This window comes from Anser anser (genome assembly GCF_964211835.1).
Source record: "Anser anser genome assembly, chromosome: 2".
Taxonomy (NCBI): domain Eukaryota; kingdom Metazoa; phylum Chordata; class Aves; order Anseriformes; family Anatidae; genus Anser; species Anser anser.
The window spans coordinates 41,383,894-41,408,998 of record NC_139721.1 but is presented as its reverse complement, the minus strand read 5'-3'; the positions used below and the strand labels follow the sequence as shown (position 1 = coordinate 41,408,998).

The following is a 25,105-nucleotide window of genomic DNA, read 5'->3' as shown; positions in this document are numbered from 1 at the left end:
TGGCTTGCCTGAAGGTTTAATGGTTGTTTTCACAACTAAAAGCTCTGTATTTGTTGATTTTAACCATTCACATCATCAGGTTATCATGTTATGTTCCTAGTTGCCAACTTTACTTAAATACATTGCAGTAGGGAGCAAATCTCTAAATCAAACGGGGTAGTTGATTCATACTAGAAAAAACAGTAATATAATCAAGTATCTGACAGTCACAAGGAAATATGTAAGTCTGGAGACAGTGCAAATCAGGAGTACATTTCCTTAAGAGGAACTCAAACATTTAAGATTCAATTAGTTTACTTCTTTTCATCATAGGTACATTGGCAGAAAAAGATATGATACATAAAATTTTACGGAGCACAGATTACTTTAATTGGAAACATGACTTCGTAATACCTGAGTCCTTTCTTTTAGAAACAAAACAAAACTATTTTCTGATTTATTTCTTGACTTTTTTTTTTAACAGCATTCAGCTATTTTCAGAAAATTGCTTTTTTGAAAAATAAAACAAAGTAAAACATAATCCACAAATAGCAGGCTTCTTGATACTTTCTACTGGAAAGATTCATTGAAAACTAACCTTCTAGTTAAAGCAAATCAGAAAATAAAGTTCGAATTAATTTTAAAATACTGTGAAAATGTGTTTGATTGTTTTTTCTAAAAAATTAATGTTTGGTCTCTTGAAGGAAAGGTGTTAGATTCATACAATTAGGTTAATAACTGCTAATCAGTATTGAAAACTTTGGTGGTCTATGTGTAACTGTTCTCACAGACACATATATCATTAAAACAAATTATATTTAAAGAGCTCTGTAATGCTTATGGTGGAGCAACTCTGAATCTAACAAAATTACTTTTGTATTATTTGAAATACAGTAAATGCAGATGCTTGTCTTGTGTACCTTCATTTATTTTTTTATATGTACAGCCAACTTTCAGTAAAGTTTTTTTGTTCAGATAGTGGCCACCTATGGTGTCTGTTTGTCCTGATGTGTACACCCATGTGTAGGCAGCTTCAGCCTGTAAGCCAAACAGAAATTTCATTTAACCAAACCCAAGTGTGCTAATCCTATCTCAGCAGGCGTAAATTAAGAAACTTGTGGTGCTGATGATAGGTTAGGGGCTCACAGATTGTTTTAGGGGGACTATTCTAATTAACAAAGGATATGCCAATCTAACTTAAGGGTGTATTTGCTGACAAATTATATTTAACATATTTCAAGATAATGTACAACATAAAAATAGGACTACACTAATGCATTGAATAGTAAATCTAGTATCACTGTAGAACCTTGTGATTAGTCAAACTTTTACTTTAAAGAAGAGATGAAGATGTTTGTGCAAAACATGAATGTAGGGACACTGGGAGGAGAGACAGCAAAAAATCCTGTTAGTTCAGCATTCATGGCTCAAGTATCATGGTTCATAAAGTATCAAGTTCATAAAGTTTATCTTCCATCTCTGCCAGATGTCCTCTTCTTGTATTCAGAAACATCCAAAGCTAAAACCAGAAGTTATCTTAGTATGGAAAAGCTATGGATGAAAATAATGCATTGTCACAATGCTGCAGCACTTTTCACATAAACAAAATATCTCATTTAGAGTTGTTATCAGAAGTCTAAAATGAATAGTTAAATGTATCCCTTCTAAGGATAAAAGATACTCCTGTGAGAAACTGCTTACAGGTCGGATAGAGTAGAAAAATGCAGTAGTGAGAACATTTTTTGTTGTTGTTGTTTCATTCTTGATATCTTATCTTCATATAAGCAGATTTTGGCAAATTTGGAGACTGTGATGTATAAACCTTGAGAAAACTGAAGCCAGTCTAGCTATGTTTATCTTATATGTCTGAGAATACAGAGATATTGCCAGGAATGGAAAGCCAGGAATTTTCTCAAAATGTACATATTATCTCGTTTTTCTGTGCTTTGCAGTGTTTATTATTTTAGTAAGATAGTTTATATATTGTAGGTGTTATATGGAAGCACTGTAATGCAGATTAACAGTTATTTTTTGTTGCAGAAATTATTTTTATTGACACATATACTTCCATCCCATTTGCAGACATAGACATAAACCCAGACAAATATATTTGCTTTCTGTGCTTTGCAAGTCCCTTCCCCAAATAGGCAGATTGGTATCTTTCTTTAAAAAGATAATGGTAGAAGCCAGTATAACTGTGTTCAAAATTGGGAAAATTTTCAATAAATTAACTCCTCTGGGTTGTATCTTTAGCAGTATTTCTTCCTTTAGGTTTGAGTTCAGCACAGTCAAGCAAGTTAAAGCCTGCTGCTGAAGTCTGTAAAACACTGCCTTCAGGAGGAATTTTTCTGTGAACACTTGCAAACTGATGCCTTCAGCCAAATTTGGCACCCAAGTAAAGAGGTTCAGTATAATGGAAGGCTGACGTGAAAAAGGAGTATGTGTGTTGTTGCAGCATATTTGGGTGTTCCATACCATTGTGCTGGTCTGGGAGGAAATCTCTTGCACCTTACTGAACTGGTGCCAAGAGCAGTGCGGTAGGCCTTGGACATGGCTCATTTGCAAGTGTTAGAGCTGTTAGAGCTCTACTTCAGTTCAAGTTGTGGACAAGAGAAGGTTCCCTCTGCATAACTTGGGTCAGAGCTACATCACACATTGTGTTGCACAGTAGAAATCCCATTCCTAATTAATGTATAAATGAGCTAGCTCAGGGATTTAGACACAATACAGGCACAGGAGCTGGATGTGGACTGTTGTAACCCATTTCTGCTACTGTTCTAGACTCCAGATAGCTCCCGCAGACTTAGGTTGCCTATCTCCACACTATCTTGCCTGCACAAGGACAAACTAGGCTTTGTTTTCAGAATCACAGATGTCTTATCAGGCTACAAGAAGCAGGGTACTAAGTACCGGCTATCTCCTGGAGATGGCTGATATGCTGTGCAGGGGAGGAGTCCCAGACCTTGTGTTTAGGGCTGCCTTGGTGACAGCACTGCTATGTGCTGCACATCCATCGGGCCAGGTGGCAATGCATGGAACTAATAGCTAACGTTGCTAGTGATTAAAAAGAGTGATGCTTCACAGGAGAATAATCTGATTATTTATTATTCATAACTTAATAGAATGAGGGGAGGATTGGTAAAATTGTGTTAAAGACATGTTAAAAACATGTAAGTACAAGTAGGTACTTGTAGGGTTACAGGGGAAGGAGGAGAAGCCTGACAAGCCTGGATTCTTCATTTCCTCATGTAACTTCTTGGGATAAGAGCTGTAGGAAACAGGGCAAATTTTCTGCCTGTCTCTGTTCTGCCAGAAGGCTGTTCTGATCAGCTTCTGTTACAGGATTGTTTCTGTAGTGTTAATAAAACAAGGTACAGAGGGAAAATACTCCAATTCCCCACAATTTAGTGTAAAATACCAGAAAGAGTTTAGGTTTCAGGCTTCTGCTCGGCCACCTGTCTTGGTTTCCTAGCCTTTTGGCCTCTGTCTGCCCTGTAGATGACAGATTAGCTGCGAACATCCTCTATAAAAGGAAATTGTGTTCTATAAAATTCACACCAGGGTTTCCAATTTAGTATCAGAGTCAGGACATCCTAAAATAAAATTTGTTTCAAAAATAGGTCAGGGGGGTGTCAGGGTTAAAAGCAAACAATCTACTGATGTCAATTTATTCTGTGAGAAAACATGCATGGAAAAGGGGTTTAGTGTCTTGTTCAGGTGCAGTAGTTTTTTTTGCTGATGGGGAGTAAAGCAAAGGCAAACAATAATAGCATGTTCCTTGAATCAAGTGTGATAAAGAAGAGTTCCTATATAGCAAAACAGGAAGTTTAAAAAAAGGCCAAACAATTGATCTTTAAGAACAGGAATGATATTTTAATTTTAACCTTTTTGTTTTGATTTTAATTTAGAATTTACAAAGTGATACAGATCAATGTCAGTAAACAGTGTTTTAGTGCATTCAAACCACAACATGGTGATGATACATTAAGAGATATTAAAATATTTTAGAGCTTTAATTTTAATTCTGCAGATGAAATGCTGAGCTTTAGCTACCTGAACTGTGTAAATCAGGACGTTTATTTACTTACACGACTCATTATCTTCCCAGCATGTTTTTTTTCTATGGATTGTACAACAAAACCTTAATCTGAGCTTTCCCAAGAATTTTGCTCTAAGGACTTTGTCCCTTTCCTTTGTTTAAATGTATGCATTGGAAGTATTATTTGCCAGATCCTGTCTATGGCTGAGGATAGTTTGTTTTGGAAGCCTAAGCAAAAACAATCAACTCTCTAACATTGTTAGTAATTTTTGTTCAAAAATTGAACTCTACCTTAACAGAGACCTTGTCTAGGCATTTGCACCTTGAATTCATTCATTTTTAAAAATATTATTACTGTTTTTGTATTTTAATAAAATAGGCCAACTTTATGTGATTTATAATTAGATATAATAAAATCTGATACTGTTAATTTAATCTTAGGGAAGTTTAAGACTGTCCTGTTTTGAAAATCATATATTAAATGTAAGTGAATAATACATGATACAAGGATAAGCTTTTTTTTTTTCTTTTCTTCTGAGTGCATTAACTTTCTGTTTATCTTACTTCAATATTCAGAATAAACTGACGCTCTTAGTTGCTTAATATTAAATATCAGAAAAAAAAAAGAGTTTAACTAATTGGTAAACACTCTCATTATTAACGTTTGTCCCATTTGTTCTGAAATTTTGGCTTCAACTTCCAGCCATTGGATCTTGCTATATCTTCGCTGATAGACTGAAAAAATGTTGTAGTGCCAGTGTTCTCTCTCTGGGTACTTAAAGAGTGTGATCAAATCATTGCTTCAGCTTTTCTTTGTTAAGCTAAAAAGATTGAATCTCTGGAGTCCTGCATCATCAAATGTCTGAATCATTCCTGTACTTGTCTTTGATGTCATTGTAGTTTGTCAGTGCTCTTAACATATTAACTTGAAATCTGATTATGCCTTCTAAGAGAAGATGCAGCACCACCAAACAGAATGATAATGGAAGTTCTGTGCTTATATTTTCTGCTGTTGTTTCATATTTCTCCTTTTAAAAATCACAGAATCACATAAGCCTCTCTGGGCACAGACTTCTCTAAAATCTATGTTCAGTTGATCATCCTTTCCAGTGGTTCTGATTACCAGAGAGAAGTCATTGTCTTTGTTCCCATGCATGACTTTACATTTGCTTATCTTCAAATGCATTGCAACTCGTTGTGTCCATGTTACCATGTGATCTAGATAGCTCTGTATCAGTGAACTCTACCCTTTCTGTTATTTGCCTTTTCCCTAGACTTCACATCTTCTGTAATGACTTTGTTTTCTTCCAGAAGTGTTAAGCTGGAGGAGATAAGAATTGATCCTATGGAATCCCATTAAAAACACATGATTTCTTGTCAGCTTATGTCTAGATGGCCATGTTAGTCCCATGCTGAGCAGCATCCTGCTTATAAGCACGTGCCATGGCTTTTGGACTGGAATTGCATAGCCAACCTGATCTTTGGCTAGCCGGCACAAAGTATGGATGGCACAGGCTGGAAAGTACATTCAGTTGTGGATATGAATGTGCTCTTTTTATATTACATTGACACTGTTTGCTATTATCAGCCAGACTTACAATACCATCAAAAAATTTATCAAGTTAGTTGCCATGATCTAATGTAAACACACATATGTTAGCATATCATTTCTGTTCTGAACATTTTTATTGACTGAGTCCTGCTATAGACATTGTTCTATTTTATCCAGCACTTTTATGAGGTTGGCAGACCCTGTAGTATTGAAGTTATTCCATTTTTACTTTTTAGTAGTTATGAAAACTGGATTTCTTTCAGTGTCCTGATTCTTCCACAGTATTCTCTGACCTCCTGAAAATTGTTAGGCATTCTGCAGAGTTCCTCTTCCACTTGTTCTTCAAGCTCATGGGTCCAACCCATTGATCAAAAAATATCTAACTTTAGAAAGCTCTTTATAAAAGAAATAAAATAGAATTTCATCAGTCTTATGGTTTGACTGCATCTAATTATCCATACATAAGACAGTTTAATGAACTATTCATTGAATATTTCTGCTGTGCCCATATTATAACCAAGGATTTATAGCAATACCATTACATTTCTATTATTCTCAGTTTACTGAAAAATCATTCTCAGTTTTTTCTTATCAGTGATCTACAGTTCTTTTATTCATGATTTTTACGACTGTCATTAGTTCTATCTTATTTTGTTTACTTTTCTTTTTTCTCTCTCAGATTGTGGCTTCTTGATCAACTGTCTCATTTCCTAATAATTGTGCCTTTTGTTTAAATATTTTCTTCCACCTAGTTTCACAAAATTGTATTTAGCTCTCTGACACTTTAAAGTAGCTGATACAAAGATGCACCTCTAAATGCATCTGTGTGTATATGTATAGTTAAGTATATGTATATATGCAGAGGACTGTTTTGTGTTTCCTTTGGTAACATAAAAGATGAGGTCTCCAACAAGCTTCATCTGTACTTTCTGTTTGATCTTCAATTTCCGAACATAAATGTCATAACACTGAGCCCTATTTATGTTACTGCTAAGGGCAAAGTGATGAGTGTAATGCCAAAAACTTATGTTTTTGAGGTCTAGAAACAACAAAGCCCATATATGTTGTCCGTATTGTATATCTCAGCTCTCATTATTGGTAATGCCTGCTAGTCACACTTAAGATTTCTGAACACTCCCACAAGATTTTGTAACCCATCTTTTCTGAACTCCAGGACCAATTTCACAACCTTCCTCCCTCTTGATGATGTGTAGGATTTAGAGGAGAGTGGATAACACTGAAGGAGACCTGTAGCCTCTTCATTTGCATCCTTGATTTGCTCAAGACTTAGGCAATAACCTCAGTCAAGAACGCTACTGGGAGTCTCAAAGGAAGCTAAGTAATAAGAGAACTACTTGAGCTTAGAAAGAAGTAGGTGAACTGTAGTGAAGATCATGTTCCTGTTTCTTTGAATCAGTAGATAGCACCCTATAGCTTGACACAGCTGTACACTGCTGAAAGGTTTTTTTATCTTGTTGAGATGCATATTCAGTCATATACAGTATCTCCCCTCCATTACAGAAGAATCATTCATCTGCCTGGGAAGACAGAGGAACAGCTCTCCCTCTGGGCAGATCTGAGTGAAAAGCCCTCGACACTTAGCCTCACATCCAGTCTGAATCTGCTTGAGGGCATGGGGATTTGGCAATTGCTCAGCTGGTTTAGGATCATAGAATGCATGATATTCTGACTTAGCCATCCACCTGAGCTAAATAAGGAAGAGAAACTGGGAAATATCTCTACCTGCCTTATTAGGTCAGTTATCAATTTAGAAAAGCAAAAAACAAGCAAAAACAACACAAAACAACAACAAAAAAACCACAAAACAAACAACAAAAAAAAACCAAGGATCACAGTGTTTTATTTTCAAGCAATGCAAGTCCTTTCTAAGAGTATAAATGAAGAGCTGTTGTAGGAAAATTTTATTAACAGAAGAATATTGGGAAAGTAGAAAATGTCCTCTGTAACAAATGCCTGACCTCTTTGTAACTTTTTAATCAGATGGCTGCATTTTCACCTTTACTTATTTAGTTAATGCACTTAGCACTTAGACAACAACAAGGGAACCTTGATTTTTTTTTTTTAAATTTTTTTTTTTGGTCATTGTGGAGATCATAGATATTTGTTGCATCTGTTTCCTGTTAAGGAAGCTCAGTGCTGCCTTTTGTCCAGCAGGTGGAAGACTTGCTGCAGTATGTATAGCTCAGCAGTCTGTATGTAAATGTTTTAAAAAGAATCCAGGTTTTTTAGGCCATCATGGCAAGCAGATGTTATTAAATACAGATTTGAATTGATATGTTGTTTGCAATGACTCTGTTGGTCAAGGAAATATAATGGTAGAGTAAAAGAGAAAACTCTGTCTGCACTAGAAAATTTAAAACCTTAGTAACTGCATCTGAGAGATGCCACTAAGGTAAATCCCAGCACTAGAAATAGCTGCGCTAGGCCTGCCGGGTTTTGTTCTATATTCACATTATCATCATAGCTCTATAAAGTATTTCCCCTTGAGTTCAAGGCACACACAAAGCACTGCATTTGGGAGATTTAGAGAGAATTAAAGTTCATTGGGAAAGTAATATTAATATTTGCATTTTTCATCAGGGAAAATATCTGCGAAAACATTAGAGAGATCTCAGTCCCAAGCAAGCAGAGAAGGCTGTAGGACTTACTGTGACTTATGTGCAACCGAGCTGACAAGATACTGCTTCTGAGCCTGTGACCTGCATTACACAGCCTGTTGTGATATGTAGATATGTAGATCATGCAGAGTGCATCTAGAGATATATGATACAGGTAGAAAGAGAAATTGCTAGTTCCCTTTTATAAATAATTGATCTGTGTGAAGAAATTTGTTTACATGAAGGAGCTAAGAATTACTTTAAATCATGTGTAATATATATTACACACATAAAAGTGAATGAATATGTTCACTTTTATGTGAGGTGAAATAAGATCTGAAGTGATTCTTTGTCTATGCACCTGTTAAACATTTTTGTGTGATTGGTATGTTACAGTAAAAGATTGCAAAGGGTTAAAACTGTGTGCTAGGCAGATAGCTGTTTTGCCATATTAAGCCTTAGCAGTTACACAAATAGGCTAGTCTTCACCATTTCTAACCAGTGAAAACATGAAATTCAGTAAGTTTCTCTACTGAATGAAAGAAATACACTTCAGTGTTATTGTCTTTTGTCTTTGAAGAGCCTGAATAAGTCATTGAATGTAATCCTGGGACAATTACACAGTCTTCTTTTTAGCCCTCATACTGCCACTTTAAGACTCATGTTTTTTTTTTGTCCTTCTGTCTGCTATTGACAAACACAGTTGATTTTTAAATCCCACAGTCTTAAATACCTGCTCAGTTCATGTTTCTGCCTGCTGAAAAGCAAATATATATTGCTGTCTTTCATGTGCCATTGGAGTGGTCAAGCACTGGGTTTGGACATCTCATGGAAGTCCTTGATGTTGGGTGGAGTACTGCAATGAGAATGAAGAAATAATTAAGTTAATGGACTTACTAATGTACGTATATTTTGGAGTACTAAAATATAAGAATATGCTAAAACTTGTGAACTTCATCTAGTTTCAGAGCTCAATGCCTTTCTTTACTTCATTGACTTGGTGACTTGGCCTAGAGATAATACTGCCAGCAAGATTTTCATATGTTAGGGTATGGTTATTTGGGAGATGAGAATGGTAGCGCTGATTTCAAGTGGACAAACAATTACTACAGAATGGGATTTGGGGTAACAATGACATGGTAAGTGTCTTGAAAGGCTGTTTTTTAGAAAGCAGGAGATAAAAATGATATATTTCCATTAGACTGATGAGCTTGGCTAAAATTGTAGGACTAAGTCTGGCAAAGGTAGGGTGTGAAATTCTGTGGTGACTCGAGAAAATATACTTGTTAGCCAAGCCTTAATGTTTTTATCAGATGAAAGTCTGCAGACATTACTCTTGAGGAAATTCAGAAGTAAGATTAATGAGTTTCCCAACTGAATGTCCTGGCTACAAGCTAGATGTTTTTTCAACTTATGCAAGTTATCCAGAAGTCCAATCTAAATTTTCAGTGGTTGTGTGCCTAAAACTGTTGTGTCTGTTCCATTCTGTGAGTGCTATTCTTTGCTCAAAAAGACCCCAAACCAAAATCAAAACAAACAAACAAACAAAAAACAACACAAAGATTTTGGTCCTTTATTTTCTGCTGTCCAAGGGTAGCGAAAATGATTAAAATTTATGTGCAATCAAGTAGAATATCTTAAGAAATGCTCCTAGCAATTGTTACAGTTCATAATGTAAATGCTGGGTCAGTGGTAAGTAGATAATTTTATTCATTTAGATGAATTATTGCTCATTTTTAAATATAGTCCCAGTTTGACTTTAAAAGCTTGCTCTTAGTTGCTGTTTGCAATGTGATGATAACACACTAACTCAGCTATGGCTGAGCAAGCTGTTGTGCTTGGGCAGGCCCACTGCTCGCAGGATCTCACAGCTGTGAGTTTGTGTGTGCAAGAAGGCTCAATGGCTCTGGTAGGATTGAGTATTGCTGCTGCTAGATTTATTGCAACAAAGGAGAATTTAAAAGGTCTGCCAGGGTTGGCATTAGTATAAGAAACTTCCACTTTCTTCTTGCTGTATCTGATGTCAGCTACTCAGGTGTGATTCAGATGATTTATAGCATGTTTGTATACAGAGAGAAGTGAGCAACCATTACAGATAACTGTACTAAGGTGATATATACACTTTTAATAACAAAATAATGGAGAAGCTGTTACTGATTTCATCTAACTTCATCACAGATAAATTGTTCCATGAGGTGGAAGATGATGTGCAGGCCAAGAACAAAGCTGGGTAGTACTTGCTTGTGAAAGTTTTGTGGACTAATCTGCAGCTGTGGCAGATGATTTTTCAGAGAAAAAGTTTCTATTCCGTGGCAGTGAACAAGGACCCCAGTTCTGCCTTTTCTTAGATGAACACACTGGGTCTCAGGCCAGACTTATGAGAATCACTCAGAGGGATTTTAAAGTCAGAACTTATTTTTTTTTTTTTTGCTTGTCTTGGTGTAAAGCTTTAACGATGTGTGATTAATATCTGTGATATAGACTTCATCTAAAGAGAAAAAATGAAGCATTCAGTTTGACATTTTTGTCCAACTGCATGTTTTCTCTGAAGCAAAGAGTGATTTATGAAGGGGAAGCACTTATACTGACAAAAGGGACATCCCCCCTTAAAACAGTGCTAATACAGTAGTGTGTTCCTCTGACAGAGAAGACAGATGTTTTTTCTATTCCTGCTCTGTGCTCCAGCCATCACCTGGATTGAAGAGAGGCATCAACAGAGCCATAAAGAATTTTGTATGGTTTTAAGCACTGAGTTCCACTGTGGGGCTAAGTCAAATAGCCTTATGGAGCATAGTGTTTTCTGGTGTTAGACCTATTTAAAAAATTGAGGTGGGAGGATAAAAACCCAATGAGACTGGGTAGGGAGTAGCAGAGTGTTTGAAGCAGGTTTGTCTGAATACCATGTCATGCCTTCCTTCAGTTACGCCATTGTACTCTGCTCCTTGCATTTTATTTATCAGCAAAAAGAGAGAAGAAGAACAGTTTGTTTTTGTGGAACAGAAAACATGGGGTTAATTATTTCAATGTGTTGCTACTGTTAGCTTTGTCACTGGACACATACGTCCTTGCGACTACAAGTTTCATATGCATGTTACTGATCTCACTACTTAGAAACAGTAAGATTTTTATTACTTAGAGGATAGAAAGAGCATACTATAGGGGTGATGCTAATATTAATTTTGAAATCTTTGTAAATCCACACTTAACATTGTAGTGACAAAGGAGAGACATTCTAAAGCCATATAAAACATGTCTGGTTTTATGGGACTTGAAATCATAAATTTAAATATTTTTGGTTTAGGTGTAATCCTCTTTTAGAAGCAGATTTCTCCCACAGCTCTGGAAGTCTGGGCCGTATGGGCCCATCTTAATTTTTCTCTTCTTTATACTTCATTGTGATATAGCAGAACCTTCAGAGCATAATTAACACATCTATTTTTGGTGGCGTACTTTTACAGGATTGTTGAAACAGTCTGTCTTATATAGCTGCCTACACTGCAGACTGAGCCAGAAAACTTTTTAAGTAAACAAAAAACAACTGTACAATTTAAGAGAATATCTGTGAAGATGAAATACCATTGTAATCAAATAACCTTCCTTCCCTTGTTGGTCTGCCTTCATCTTATTCATTTTTGAAACGACCTCCATGACTGAGATTTGAGATATGTCATCTGACACACGACCACATAGCTGTGCTTTTGTACCTCAGTGTTGACTTTTATTGGAACTGCAGACCTAGGAGAACCTGGAGGAGGGTGGTGAGGGACAGTGAGCCCTGTTACTGCCCTCAAGGCCATGACATTGAATGGCCTTGCAATACTTTATTCCTATTTTTTATGGTTTCATTCTGTAGCAGTTCTCAGGGTGGACCTTGTTAAAAACAGATGGGAAGTATTAGATTTAGATATCATCTTCAAAACTATCTGGAAATTTTGGAATATGGAAGAACACAGAGCAATTCACTGCGTTTTGGTAATATACTGAAAAAGCACAGGTTTCTTCTGGAAGAAAACAGATGCTTTATGAGACTTGCACGCTAATTGCAAGAGATAATTTGAAAGGTGTTAAAAGTGTCACTGACTTTCTTATTGTGTGTCATTTTATAATTCATGTCAGCAAGCAGGTGCTGCTGCATATGGTATGTACCAGAGTGCAGTGTATCAACAGGATGACTTGCTGTATCAGTTGCTAAATGGGAAGTGTTTGGGGGCTGAAGCCTAGCAGGGTTGTTGAGAATCTCCGTTTATGTACATCCTTCAGTTTTTAACTGTGAAACTGGTGTAACTGTGCTTGAAAATCTCTTCTTTGATTGAAATTAATGAATACAAAAACTATGAATGTGTTTCTAATATCAGATTATTCTAATTTAAGGCATCAGACATTAATGCTTTAACAATACCTTTTATAAGACATAAACTCAGAAGTTTGCAAAAATATATGAAGGAATATTTTCTTGTTAAAGAACCTTGGCTAACTGAAATAGAAATATTCACTAAAATAATAGAATTTCAATAGCAGTCTGGCAAAAAGTGCTTTTGTCAAGTGCTTGTCCATATACACATTCACACTGGGCGTAATTCCTTTTTACAGATTTTGAGCCCAATTTGTTGTGCCCCCATAGTACTCAGAGTTTGCACATACTCTACCCTCTCTTCTGCACATCCATTAAGTAAAAGCTATTTGGATAAATCTACTGATGGCCAAATAGTAATTTCTAACATGTTACTAGTAATAGTAACATAGTAATGCCAAAAGACAATTCCTGTTTAGACAAATAAAATATAGAGGAACTGTTCTCAGTGGGAAAGGACTTGACTCAGCAAAGGTTATACATACATCTCTCCTCACACCCACTAGCTGAGCGCCCTGAAGGGCCAGATCTATCACAGGCCTTTAAGACCATTAAGGGACTTCTGCATTGCTTTGTCTGGTGTAAAAGGCAGAACTTAAGTCCTGACATTAACCTTGCCCTGACGATGTGGGAGATGAAAAGCTGTTTTTCACCTCCGGGTGGCACTGCTGAAAAACAGTTCTGTGTGCTTTAAGGCTGTCCGTCATGCATTTCACAATTACAGCAGCATGCCTCATCATGCACAACAGTTAATCTGGTAAGGAAGGGAAGAGAAGCCATCTCGTGAAGGGTTCTGCTGCGGTTCTGAACTACAGGAACAGAGCTCCAGGGTTTTGTCACTTTGTGTCCATTTTCCATATCCTAGAATCTCAGCTTACTGTTTTTCAGAATATCTATTACTGGTACTCTGATTGTTTTTCTGAACACTTAATAAAGATTTTCATATAGTTTTTACATGAACCATTTATACAAAGTTATGCCTACCCAATGACAAACTGTAGAGGGAAAGTCAGAATAGAAAATTCCGTTGGATCATTTACCTATCCCAGATATAACATTCAGTCGATCAAACATTACTCTCTTCCACTTGCAAGAAGATTGTAGTGTTGCCATCTTCAAGATTCTTTAATGCCGTAGATTAGTGATAGGACCCGAGGGAACGGCATGGAGCTGTGACAGGGAAGAGTCAGGCTGGGTTTTAGGAAAAGGTTCTTCACCCAGAGGGTGGTCGGGCACTGGAATAGGCTCTCAGGGCACTGGTGATGGCATTGAGCCTGCCGGAGTTCAAGAAATGCTTGGACAATGCTCTCAGAAGGGAGCCAGGACTTGGACTCGGTAATCCTTGTGGGTTCCTTCCAGCTTGGGATATTCTGTGATTCTATGATTCTATGAAATTATCATCCTAAATTCATGATATTAACAAGAAGGTTTTCTGGGTTTCTTTTCATTTGTTACAAGTTTTCAAGGCATCTCCAAGTTAGTCTCTTCAGAACTGTCTGAGTGACCACGTTAACTGGGGATATACTTAATGGAAGATAGGGCTCACACAGTACCAGATTTTATGGAAGATACCACAGGCTAGGAAACTCCTGAGAAAATTAAGACAGCTGGTGGTGTTGCCTAGACACAGGTTATATACACACTGTCTCCCATTACCTCTTGCCTTCTCTAAGCCCAGCTCAACAGAAGGTCCTCTCTGTTTAAACAGAAGAAAAGCTGGGGCAGGTGCAGAATTATAGTGTTACCTAGATTCTGCAGTCACTTACTTAGGTTGGGTAGAGGCTACTTTATTCTTCTATTTGAAATAGCGTGGTACAGACCCCGGGTCCGATGCAGATGTAGGATGTTGGAGTAGATGTGGAGAGGATCAGATATACACTGCTGGAAGGAGGAATCCCTGCTGTATTTGAAAATAAAATCTTATAGGCAGAGCCTGCTAGCTATCATCCTACTTATTTATTTTACTGGTAGAACACTTAATTTTGGAACTTATTTTTAATTTTTTCATTTAGCTTTAATTTCATTTAGCATTAATTTACTTTCTGCTTCTCTGAATTTTGTCTTCTGGTGCGGCGAAGAAGACCTGCAAAGAATATTGAAGAGAAGAAAAAATACCTTATGAATTGGCCAGGATATAATTCTTTGGCACTTTGCTTTTCAAAATTAGTTTCTATTTCAGACTAGTAGTTTGTTCATCTACATACTGAAATATGAATATATTATGTGTTGTATTTTAGGCATTGTATTATGCCCTGATTCACCAGAGCATCATTCTGTTTTCATGTAACTGCAGTAATTTAAATGAAACAATATTCTAAACTGCAGTGCTTCTCAGTAAGGTTCCCAGTAATTCATTATTGCATCTGTCATGTACTTCAAAATGAGTAATATAACACAGGTTTTTTATTATATAATTTGATAATTTGGATAGATTCTTTGGCCTGGATGCTTGATTTGGAACTGCTCCTAAACTCTCCTAAATCTGGTCTTGGATCTCCACAGCTTCTGAACCTTAAGCAAGTCCCATTTTCTTGAAACAGCAAAACCCTTTACCTGATATCCATCCAATTTAAGCAAACAAGTTGGTGCAGCTGTGGTCAGGGAATACAATGTTTCTCTCAGTCACTGTATCCTCAAATACTTTTCCTCTCTGGTGCATTAATCTCTGCCTTTTTTGTTAAATTTAATACAGCTAACAGAGCAATTTCTTGTGAAAATGCTATAAAGGTTCATTAACTAATGTTTGCAAAATGTTTTGCATGCTGTCTTTGCTAGTGTAATTGATCTATCTTGGTAATAAGTAATTTTAGATTCTAAGAGGTGCCAAACTTACCGTACATGTGAGCATTGGAGAAGTAGAATAAGATCTTAAATACACTATTTTTAAAAGCTTACATCAAGTGTTTCTCTACAGTATTGAACCCTAGTACAAAAGAAAACGTATCAGGGGAAGTTTACAGCACAGAAGATAGATGCTACAGAATAGCAGTGGCTATCAGTAGCTTACATCTTACATACCACTCAAAGATTAATGACTGAAACTATGTTAAGGGAGTGGTCAGCCTGTTGCTTAAGTGTTCTATACAGTGTTTGCTGTTGCTATAGGTACTATAGAAAATGGTACTAAACTGACATCAACATTTGCTTTCAGCCAGGGCAATAGCGTCTGGAGCACACCAGAGCTGGAATACATGGGAGCTGAAAGAAGCAGTGTCCATCACTTAAGTATTCTTTCACATATTATTACAGCACTCCAAAGACCTTGGGTCAGGTAATATCTCTTTCACTTTTTTCCTGATGATTTTTTCTATAGACTAATAATATATCGGGATGAAATTATCTTCTGATTACACTACAACGTATTGTATCTTTTTTTTTTTTTTTTTTTTGAGGGGTTTGGACCTAAAATCTTTGTTTATAATATGTAACATTTAACAACCATTACATTTGTTTGTCTTCAGTTACTTATTCACTTGAAATCTTCTCTGTCAGCCTTAGGGAAGATGTGTAGTGATATTTCACAATTTTGCTAGAAGTTAGTCACATTTCCTCCTATGTGTGGAGTTAATCCTATGTCACTTGAAATTTTCTTTGATTTCAGTGAGAGCTCCTTTAAGTAAAATATTATTTTTATTTAGAAGCTTAACATTAAGACTCTACATTAGAAAAAAAAATGGTGTTTGTGATTATGAATACACCTTCAAAATTGATCATAGTTTGAGATGTCTCTTTTAAAAGTTATAGGACAAATTGGGAGTAGCACATTCTGCTAGAGTATAAAATTGAGGAAAATATGTAAATAAGAAAGAACAGCTTAATATCTTCCTTTGTAACTGTCAATTGCAGTCATACCTACTCTTTACTTGTGTTTTTTAAATCCAGATAAAATATTTGGCCCCTGTGAAAACTATTTTTACCAATTAAATTTCTTGTACAGCTCAGGTGAAATTAAAAGGATTTAATTTACAGAGATTTTATTTTTAAACTTTTGAAAAATCCTATAAACTATATTAGGATACAGACAAACCAAAACCACTTACTGGTTTATGTGACCTATCTTGTAAAATATGTCTTATGTTTTACTTAGTTAATGAAAATATACTTTCATATACTCACGATGCTGGCCGTGAGCCCAAGCACAGTAATTGTTGCCATGTACTGCTATTGCCTACTGGCTGAGTGTGGGATGCACATTACCAGCATTACCAAGCAGTGGTAGATATCTCTGTCAACACTTTTATATATTTGTAGTACTGTATGTTCAGATTTATGGATTTTTCCAGTGTGGCAAAATATATGAAGAGTATTCTGGCAAAATCCATGAGAAAGACATTAGTGGGTTTTGGAGGGGAGAGATACATCTTCAAAATATTGAGAAAAATATTAGCATTATAGAAAAACAGTTCCCAACAGAAAGAGATCTTGGCTGGAAGATTTACCACAAAATGCTCTGTCTCTCTGGGTCCTAAACAATAATTCTGGGATATTGTACCTGTAGCTACACAGATCCTCTAGGAATAAGTGGGACAAAATACACAAGCTGTAGCTCTGTGTGATTAGTGGAGGAAAAACAATGAAGCTCTTGAGGTGCCATATATTTGCTTTACAAATTTCTCAATTCAGACACTCTGGTTAGCCTGCTATATTAGTTGGCCTTAACAACCTATATCCAGTGGTTTGCTGAAGGTGTTCTGTATTGGGCAACAGTAGTTATATTCTTTTCTATTAGGATTTATATTGTACTATTCTTACTTTCCAACTTTTCACAGACTTCACACATGACATAAACCATCTTTGCCTACACAGGAAAGCAGCAACATTAAAAACAGTGTAAACAGCAACATACAACTGCAGCCATAAGTATTTGTATACAGCAAAGCCTATATATTACCAATTAAATCAGGGTCTTACTGTGGTAAGCCCTGTATGAACAATTTATTGAACATGATTCCTGTCTCAGCATCTACAGTCTTAATGTAGAGTGGCAAAATGCAATGAAGGGATCAAAACTTTTTATCTGCCATATCCTCTGGATCCTACTTTTCAGTTTAAGTGACATGGTATAGAAAAAACTTCAGTAGAAAGATACAGAACCTTAAGGATTACAGTGCCTGAAGTCAGTTTACCTTAAACTCATAAAGTATCTACTTATGGTTAATAGATACAGTAGTTTCTTAAGATGAAAGACATATCTGATTGAAGGAGTTGTTTTTCTTTAAATAAATCAATTTTGTTAATTTTAATGTGGTTAAATGTTGAATTAAGTTCTCGTATACTGTCCTACGAAGTGCCAGCCTGGGTAAACTACACCTTTCCTTACATTGAGTTGTGTTCAGATCACTCTTACAAGGAGACACTTCTGTTTTGTTATTTCCAATATCAGAGAACAAAGATGAAAGAGCATGTTTGGATGACATGATTACTGAACTCTTTTTTTGGAGCCAGTAAACTAAAATGGAAAGTGATACACAAACAATTTCAACTTATAATATTGCTTTTGAGCCTCAGAAACCCAACTTGAGATTTGTTTGAGAGTCAGGCTCAAACTGCTCTTCTAACAAATTTGAAATTATTTGTGCCAAGTAGGACAAAATCCACCAGGAAAAGCTGAGAATTGCTCCAGAATAAGCAGTAGTGAAGTTATTTTACTGAGATGTAGGATGGTATGCAGCTGCCTTTTTGCAGAAGTAAACTCAACACTACATTATTTTGAATTTTGCTCAAACTGCTTTGCAGACATAGATTTATCTGACTTGGGTCTGAAAGCTGAGAGCATAAAAACTGCAAGTTTGCATTTACCTTTAAGGAAAAAATGAGAAAACTACAGACAATTCTGGACATGCTGAATTCTCATTCCTTGATACCTAACTTGGGACTGCAGAGTCAATGGCTAGGTGGATTTAACTCCTACCAATATGCTTAAGAGGAATACACATTCTACTTTCATTGATTGTGCCCAGAGATGATGGTTAGTACTAAGTACTACAGGGAATGACATAGCTACATCCATATTTATAGTGCTGAAGTTAACTTAATTATCCTAACGGTAGCAAAACACATATTCTCAACTTCTGTTACCTTATTTCCTATGATGTAAACGATTGTATTTGCACATCAAAAAGTGAGTTATTTGTCTCATTATAATGCTTTTTTTGAATGTTTAAATGAGCTTATCCTTGTTGAAGTGAATACTCTATGCATTTACTCTTTGGGCCATGGCAATACATGCTTTCTGTTTGTTTGTGTGTACTCTACTGCCTTGGTATCACTTTTATCAGCAGAACATGCAAAATAAATAGTATCCTAAGAAACTGCAAACTAAACATAAGAACACAATTGGTACTGTATAGCTTGTGATTTCATTTCGCATTCTGAAATATGATAAAGATCACCTGGGAGTGACCTGAGTAGTCATAGTTGTACAATATTCAGTGACAAAAAAATTGCCATCCAGGAGATTTTACCTGAATGATGAAATAGTACAGAAAAAGTATTTGTTGTGTAAGGAACTAAGTGTGCTGTGCCAATAGACACATGACAAGAAAAAACAAACAAACAAACAAATAAAAAAACCTGTTAGATTGGGCTCTGTTTTCTTGTTTTTATCATGGAAAAGTTCAAAAGAGTAAATAGTTATAGAATTTCATTCTCTTTCTTTCTAACGTGCCCATTTTGTATGGACAGTTTAAAGAAAGAACTCAAACCAAAATACGCAAAACTTGAGGGGACATGGAAGAACTACCTTCCAATGGCTTAAAAGCATTTGGTAAAATATTAATTATTTCCCAAGAAACTGAAGGTGTGCACTTCAGCTTTACTGTAGAAACTTAATTTCAAGTATATATTTTTTAAACGATTTTATACTCATAATTCCCTTCTCTGTGATAATTCCCTTCTCTGTGTCTGTCATGTTCTACTGAGTTGCTCTGGCCATACTTCTCCAGCTTTCATGAAAGTGATTAAATGGCATATTTCAGGAACTCTTTTCTGGTACATTAAACGTGTCTATTTTTCACTGTATAGAGAGTAGTAGCTGGTCTGTACATTTCAATCTATCTTCAGATGCGTTGATCTGGTTTAGTAGAGGGAAAGAGAAAAACGAAATGTAGAAAAGTCCACATAATCAAGAATGAAGCTAAAAGTTAATTGCTGTTTCTCATAACTAGGCCAATATAGTTTTGAGGCAGTAGATTTGAAAGGGGAAAGGAAAAAGCTGTTTTTTTACACAAAATCTGAAATTGTGGAAATCTTTGCCATAAGCTGTCATGGATGTTTAAAAGTATAAACAGACTAAGAAAGGAATAGAAAAAGCTAGTGAAGAATATATTCATCATCAGCTGTTGAATTTTATGCTCTGAAAGCCACCTCAGACTCAGGATACCACCCACCTGTGGAACTGGCCAAGTGTTGTGGGCCGGAGAAAGGATCTGTAGAAACTTTGTTTGCGTCCTTCCTCCCTAAGACTGCTGCTGACCATGGTCAGTGATTCTGGCTGAACTAAATTTTGGTTTGCTCTAGCCTGAGAGTTCTGAAGTTCATATATTTTTCTTCACAACAATGAAAACCCTGCTTTTATCACCCTGGTATGGGAGGATAGTAATGAATAAAATGGGCACTGTAGTTGGGAAGATCCAACTCCTTCATGGTATTTTATCACGCTGACTCAAAGTAGTCTCTCTTTCCTCCACCCTTCAGTTTTGTTGCTGACAGATGATCCAAGAGGAATGTTTTATTCTATCCACAAACCCAAAGTCTCTGCTGCTGAAGGATTTGTGAAGACTATATGTCAAGGTAGAGTTGTCTACCACAAGTCGTCAGGGTGAGCTTTTTGAAACACAACACAGCAGCAGCAGCCTTTCACAGTAACATTTGATGAAAGCAACATCTTCTGCATAATTTCTGTTCTATACCAACCTCCTCTGCCCTTTCACCACAGCATACTCTGCTGTGCTTCATGGCATCGTTGCTCGTTGTGATAGATTTCTTTAGCAGATTGTAGGACCTGTCTTTTTAAATGCCACAAAGACGTCATGAATATCTGCTTTGCTTCAGTAATAATATCAGGAGCACAAAAATTAATAGGAAGCAATCTAACTGGGGAAAAAAAATAAACAACAAAACACACACAACAACATAAGAAAATATTTTCCTCCTAAAATTTTTCTACCTACCACCTGCAGATGAAAACAGCAAGTCTGTGATTCAGATTTTTTTCTAGTGATTTACATTTGCCAAGCAGTAAAATATTGCACTTTTCCTAGCTGTTTGAATATGCAGGCCCACTCATCTTAAAAATAGTTCAGCTTTGAGTTTGTCTTTTCGTTCCTTTGACAGGAAGGATGCTTTGGCTTCATTCTAAATGAGTATCTACTGTTTGACTTTTGTTAGTCTCTTCAGTGAATATCCTATTGTTAGCGATCTAGGTCTGCAGATTCATAGAGTACATTTTGCCAAAAGCAGAACAAAACTCGTGTTTTATTCTAGTAGAAAAGCTTTGGTAATATGTTCAATATTACATTTGCACTAAATTCTAAAATACATTTTGAACTCAGGTCTCTGCAGGAGGGTGCTGAGAGATTTAGTCAAACAATATACTTAGCTGTTCAAATCAGGTACCTAAACTTTTTTTAAAGTTAAAAATATCAAAGTTTGGATGAAAAAAAAAGGTTGAAGCAAGAATAGAGCTAAAAATACAACCTGATAAAACTTTAGAAATGGAATGTATTTTCTCATTCTAATCAACTTAAGTTGTAATTGCTTCCCAACGAATTGTTTTGTCAGTCTCTCAGAATCCCCTGTGCAGGGGATACCCTAGTGCATTGTAAATGTTTAGACAAAAGCATTTTATAACTTTTGCATTGATTAAGATATTGAACTTCTAGAATACCACTGGATGTACTACTTTAGTAACGAGAGAATAGACTGGTGTTTTGTTCATCACTTAAAAAAATTCAGTTGATTGGTTTAAAAAACATCCACAATTGGTTCATTTTATACAGTTAGTCAGATCAGAAATCTAGATATTTTTCCTTAGCTTTGTGTTTCTGAATGATATTACCTCTGGTTGTTTACCATTTGCGTAGTTTTGCCTTAGTTTTGCTTTTAAATTTTGAAGATGTTTAATTGTTTGCATTTTGTCTTTTTTTTTTTTTCGGTGAAAATCTTTATGAAAGAAATGATGTAGGACTTCATTCACTTCTCAAAACTTAATTTCATAAAAGTTTTACTTTTGCAATTTTTTCTACAATTAGAAATCATGAACATACTGCTATGGAAAAAGAGAGAAAAAGGCATGCTTTACAGGAAAACTAAACAGAGTATCAGCTAGAAAAGTTAGGGCCAGGACAAAGAATGTTGTAAGGCCTCAGCTGAGAGAGACTAAATTAGACAACTCACGCTAAGTTGAAGTAGCTGAAGGTGTTCAACATTTGATCTGTTCAACATATGATCTGCCTGCCTAAACTTTAGGCTTCGATCTTATTAATCACTTTTTAAAAGGATCACTTTAAAGGGAGGCATTTGCCTCCCTTTAATTTTGACTACAAAAATCCTGTATCAGGCCAGGTTACAAGCTACCAAATATATAAGTGTTTTATTCTACTGGGTAATATAACATCAGTTGAACTATCCAGATGGTAAGAGGTATCAACGCTGGGCATAGTTCTACCTGTTTTGGTCATTTAAGTCTATGCAGTTACTACCATGTTGGTCCAGAAGGCTGAATAGGACTTTATTGATAAAAACCCAGGTTTTCTGGGAAAATCCCAGAACATTAGATTTACTTTAATACAGCCTTCTCTTCATGAACGAGAAATGCAAAGTATATTTCCAGCTTCAGTTCTAAGGTTTTACTTGAAGTAATTTTTATCTATTAATAGGAAAATTTTAGAAAAACCAAAATGTATTTTGTGGTTTAGATTGTGACATTTAAACTGTTGGACCCTCTACTACAGCAAAGTTTAAAAAAAAAAAGAAAGACTGTAACCATTTCACTGTAAGGGACGGTGCTCACTAAGCTGGATGACTTACCTGTGTTTAGATAAAACATTCATCAGATTTTGGATGATGCATATTCTTTGCTTTCCACTTAGTCTTTCCAAAACCAACAGAAGCAGGATTTGAATGTTCACTAGCCTTTTTGCATGACCTGCTCAGGAATCAGTTTGTAAAGGATGGGACTCTAGTTATTTTAGTGAAAAATGAGTGCCAAATTGTTGTGAGAGCTGCTTGCACACTGTTTAATAATGGCATCAAAATATCAACAAAGGTAGGGAAAAAATAATTGATTAATTTATTCAGATTCAGACAGTTTTTGTGGTCATGGGCTTGCTGCTGTTCTCAAACTGAGCACTGTAGTCCTTAAATTCTAACAGTGCTTTTACAAACTCATATCTGATGACCATCATATCCTTGTCTTTTTTCTACAAGGTTAAAGATTTTGAGAGCCTGTGTTAAATATCTAATGCTCCTGGTTGATAATTTCATATGTTAAAACCCCTAGGAAGTAAAGCAAAACAAATTCTGCTGTCCATTACTTTGTTTGTTGTGTGATTACGGATTATGAAGATTAAAAAATTAGTTGGACTTCTGAAAACTGGCTAGCAGTTAAACAAGTTTCTTTCTCTTATGTCTATGTTAAAAATCCTTGCATTTGAATCCTCTGTCCTGTGTCAGCCTGTGGAAATGGGTTGTCAACAGGTAACTACAGCGGCAATGGAGAGGAATAATCTCTCCTCTTCTCATTCCTAAAGCAGTTCTCACTCTTTGGCTGTTTCTGTAATACATCTGCAGCAGAAAAGGACAAATGAATGTGTTACTCCCCTTCTAAACTGTTACCTGGATGCCAGTGAACAAGAGAATGCCTTAAAGCAGAGTTCTCTGCAGTGTTGTTGTGATTGTTTCAATTTTTTTTTTTCTTCCCAGATACTTTTTGCAATAAAATTGTACCAGTTTTCTTGCCAAGAGCTTTTATCTTATGTAGCCTAAGGGGGTAAAAATCTTAGGAGAAAAGTTTACTCTGCTGTAGTAGATATTTTGTATGTGAAATATATCTTTCTAAATCTAAAGGTACAAGAAAAAATGTACAAGAAAAAGAATAATTCCCAACACAAGATTAAGGCATAGATGTCCTGGAGTGACTCCAGCAAGGGGTCACTAAGATGATTAAGGGATTGGAGCATCTGACATACAAAGAGAGGCAGAGAGAGCTGGGATTGTTTAGCCCTGAGAAAACTCAGGAGGGATGTTGTCAATGTGTATAAATAGCTGATGGGGCAGGGAGGGGAGAGTGAAGAAGATGGAGCCAAACCCTCCTGAGTAGTATCAGTGAAATGACAAGAGGCAATGGGCACAACTTGGAATGCAGGAAATTCCACTGGAACATAAGAGAAAGCATTTTATTTTATTTATTTATTTTTTTATCATGGGGCTGATCAAATACTGGCACAGGTTGCCCAGTAGTCCCATCCCTGGAGATATAGAAAAGCTGCTTGGATGTGGTCCTGTGCACCTGTAACAAACAAATGAATATTTGCTGGACAGAAAATTTAGTCTAGATTTTAAAGCACTAACTGGCACTCACTTTCTTTATTGTAAAAAAGGACAATATTATTTATTTTATAAGTATAATTTAATTAAGGACTATAACTACCACTAAAATGCAAGAATTTACATGGGCATCACTGAGGTAGAGAAGGAGGTCTGCACTGGGACCTTGGATGCTAAGGAACTGGAGTATTTCCAGAAGCTTGTGAGATTTGTGTTTGTACTATGATGTTTGCTTGTTCATATGAACAAGCCATCATCTAACTTTTAACTGTCAGTTTAATTTGAGCACATGCAAAAGATGTATTTTCTTCCTTTTTGCCTGACTCAAAAACCAATTTGCTTATTAATGTTAAACAAGTAAATAATTGCTTGTATGGGAAATATATGAAATATGTGTAACAAATAGTTGCTACCAATTACCTCTAAAATTGAGTTGCAGTTTTAAGTTTGTAGCATGCAAGTAGTAATTATCTTAAAACTCACATTCTTTTACTGATCTAGTCAGAGTAAAAGCCGCATGAAAAATGTTAGTCAGCAAGTGAAAACACTGGGAAGTGATTTATCTTAGCAGGGAGGGAGCTAATCTTTTTCCAGGTTTTGTCCGGAAATTGATGTGTTCGTTTCATAGATAAGACTCTGCCACCAAAGGCAAACTGAAATGAGGTGCTGCAAAAGGCTTATGGGTGGAGACAGTATTAGTCAGTACTAGCACAGGAGCAACTTTGTCATCAGTTATAAATATCTTACTAGATCAAGTTAAGTGATAAGAATTATTTTATGACATTTCAAAAGTACCAATTTATAGCTGTTCTGTCAGTCTAATATTAAAAAAAGAGCAAATATAGAATCCCAAATTACTGTGAAATAAAACTTATCAGATTTGTGTGTTTTGAGGTGTATTTTTGCCAGAGGTTGGAGCTGAGATAGAAAATATGCCTGAATATTACATAACCCAGAACATTTTGCTATAAATTTATCCCAGATATACTACAAACTTTATGCTTTAACAAGACAGTCTC

At 36.0% G+C, this 25,105-nt stretch overlaps 1 protein-coding gene across 6 annotated transcripts in view; it reads left to right on the top strand.

Annotated features, from left to right (window-relative positions):
• The first annotated feature begins 15,690 nt into the window (after positions 1–15,690).
• Positions 15,691–25,105, top strand: part of RP1 (RP1 axonemal microtubule associated) — a 217,428-nt gene continuing 208,013 nt past the window's right edge. For 4 of the 6 annotated variants that reach the window (XM_083823906.1, XM_083823902.1, XM_083823907.1 and 1 more), the window contains exon 1: positions 15,691–15,810. The gene's annotated coding sequence lies outside the window, so the exon portion shown is untranslated. Of the gene's footprint in view, positions 15,811–20,234; positions 20,359–25,105 lie in introns of all 6 variants that reach the window. The other 2 variants (XM_083823904.1, XM_083823903.1) reach the window with 2 other exon arrangements.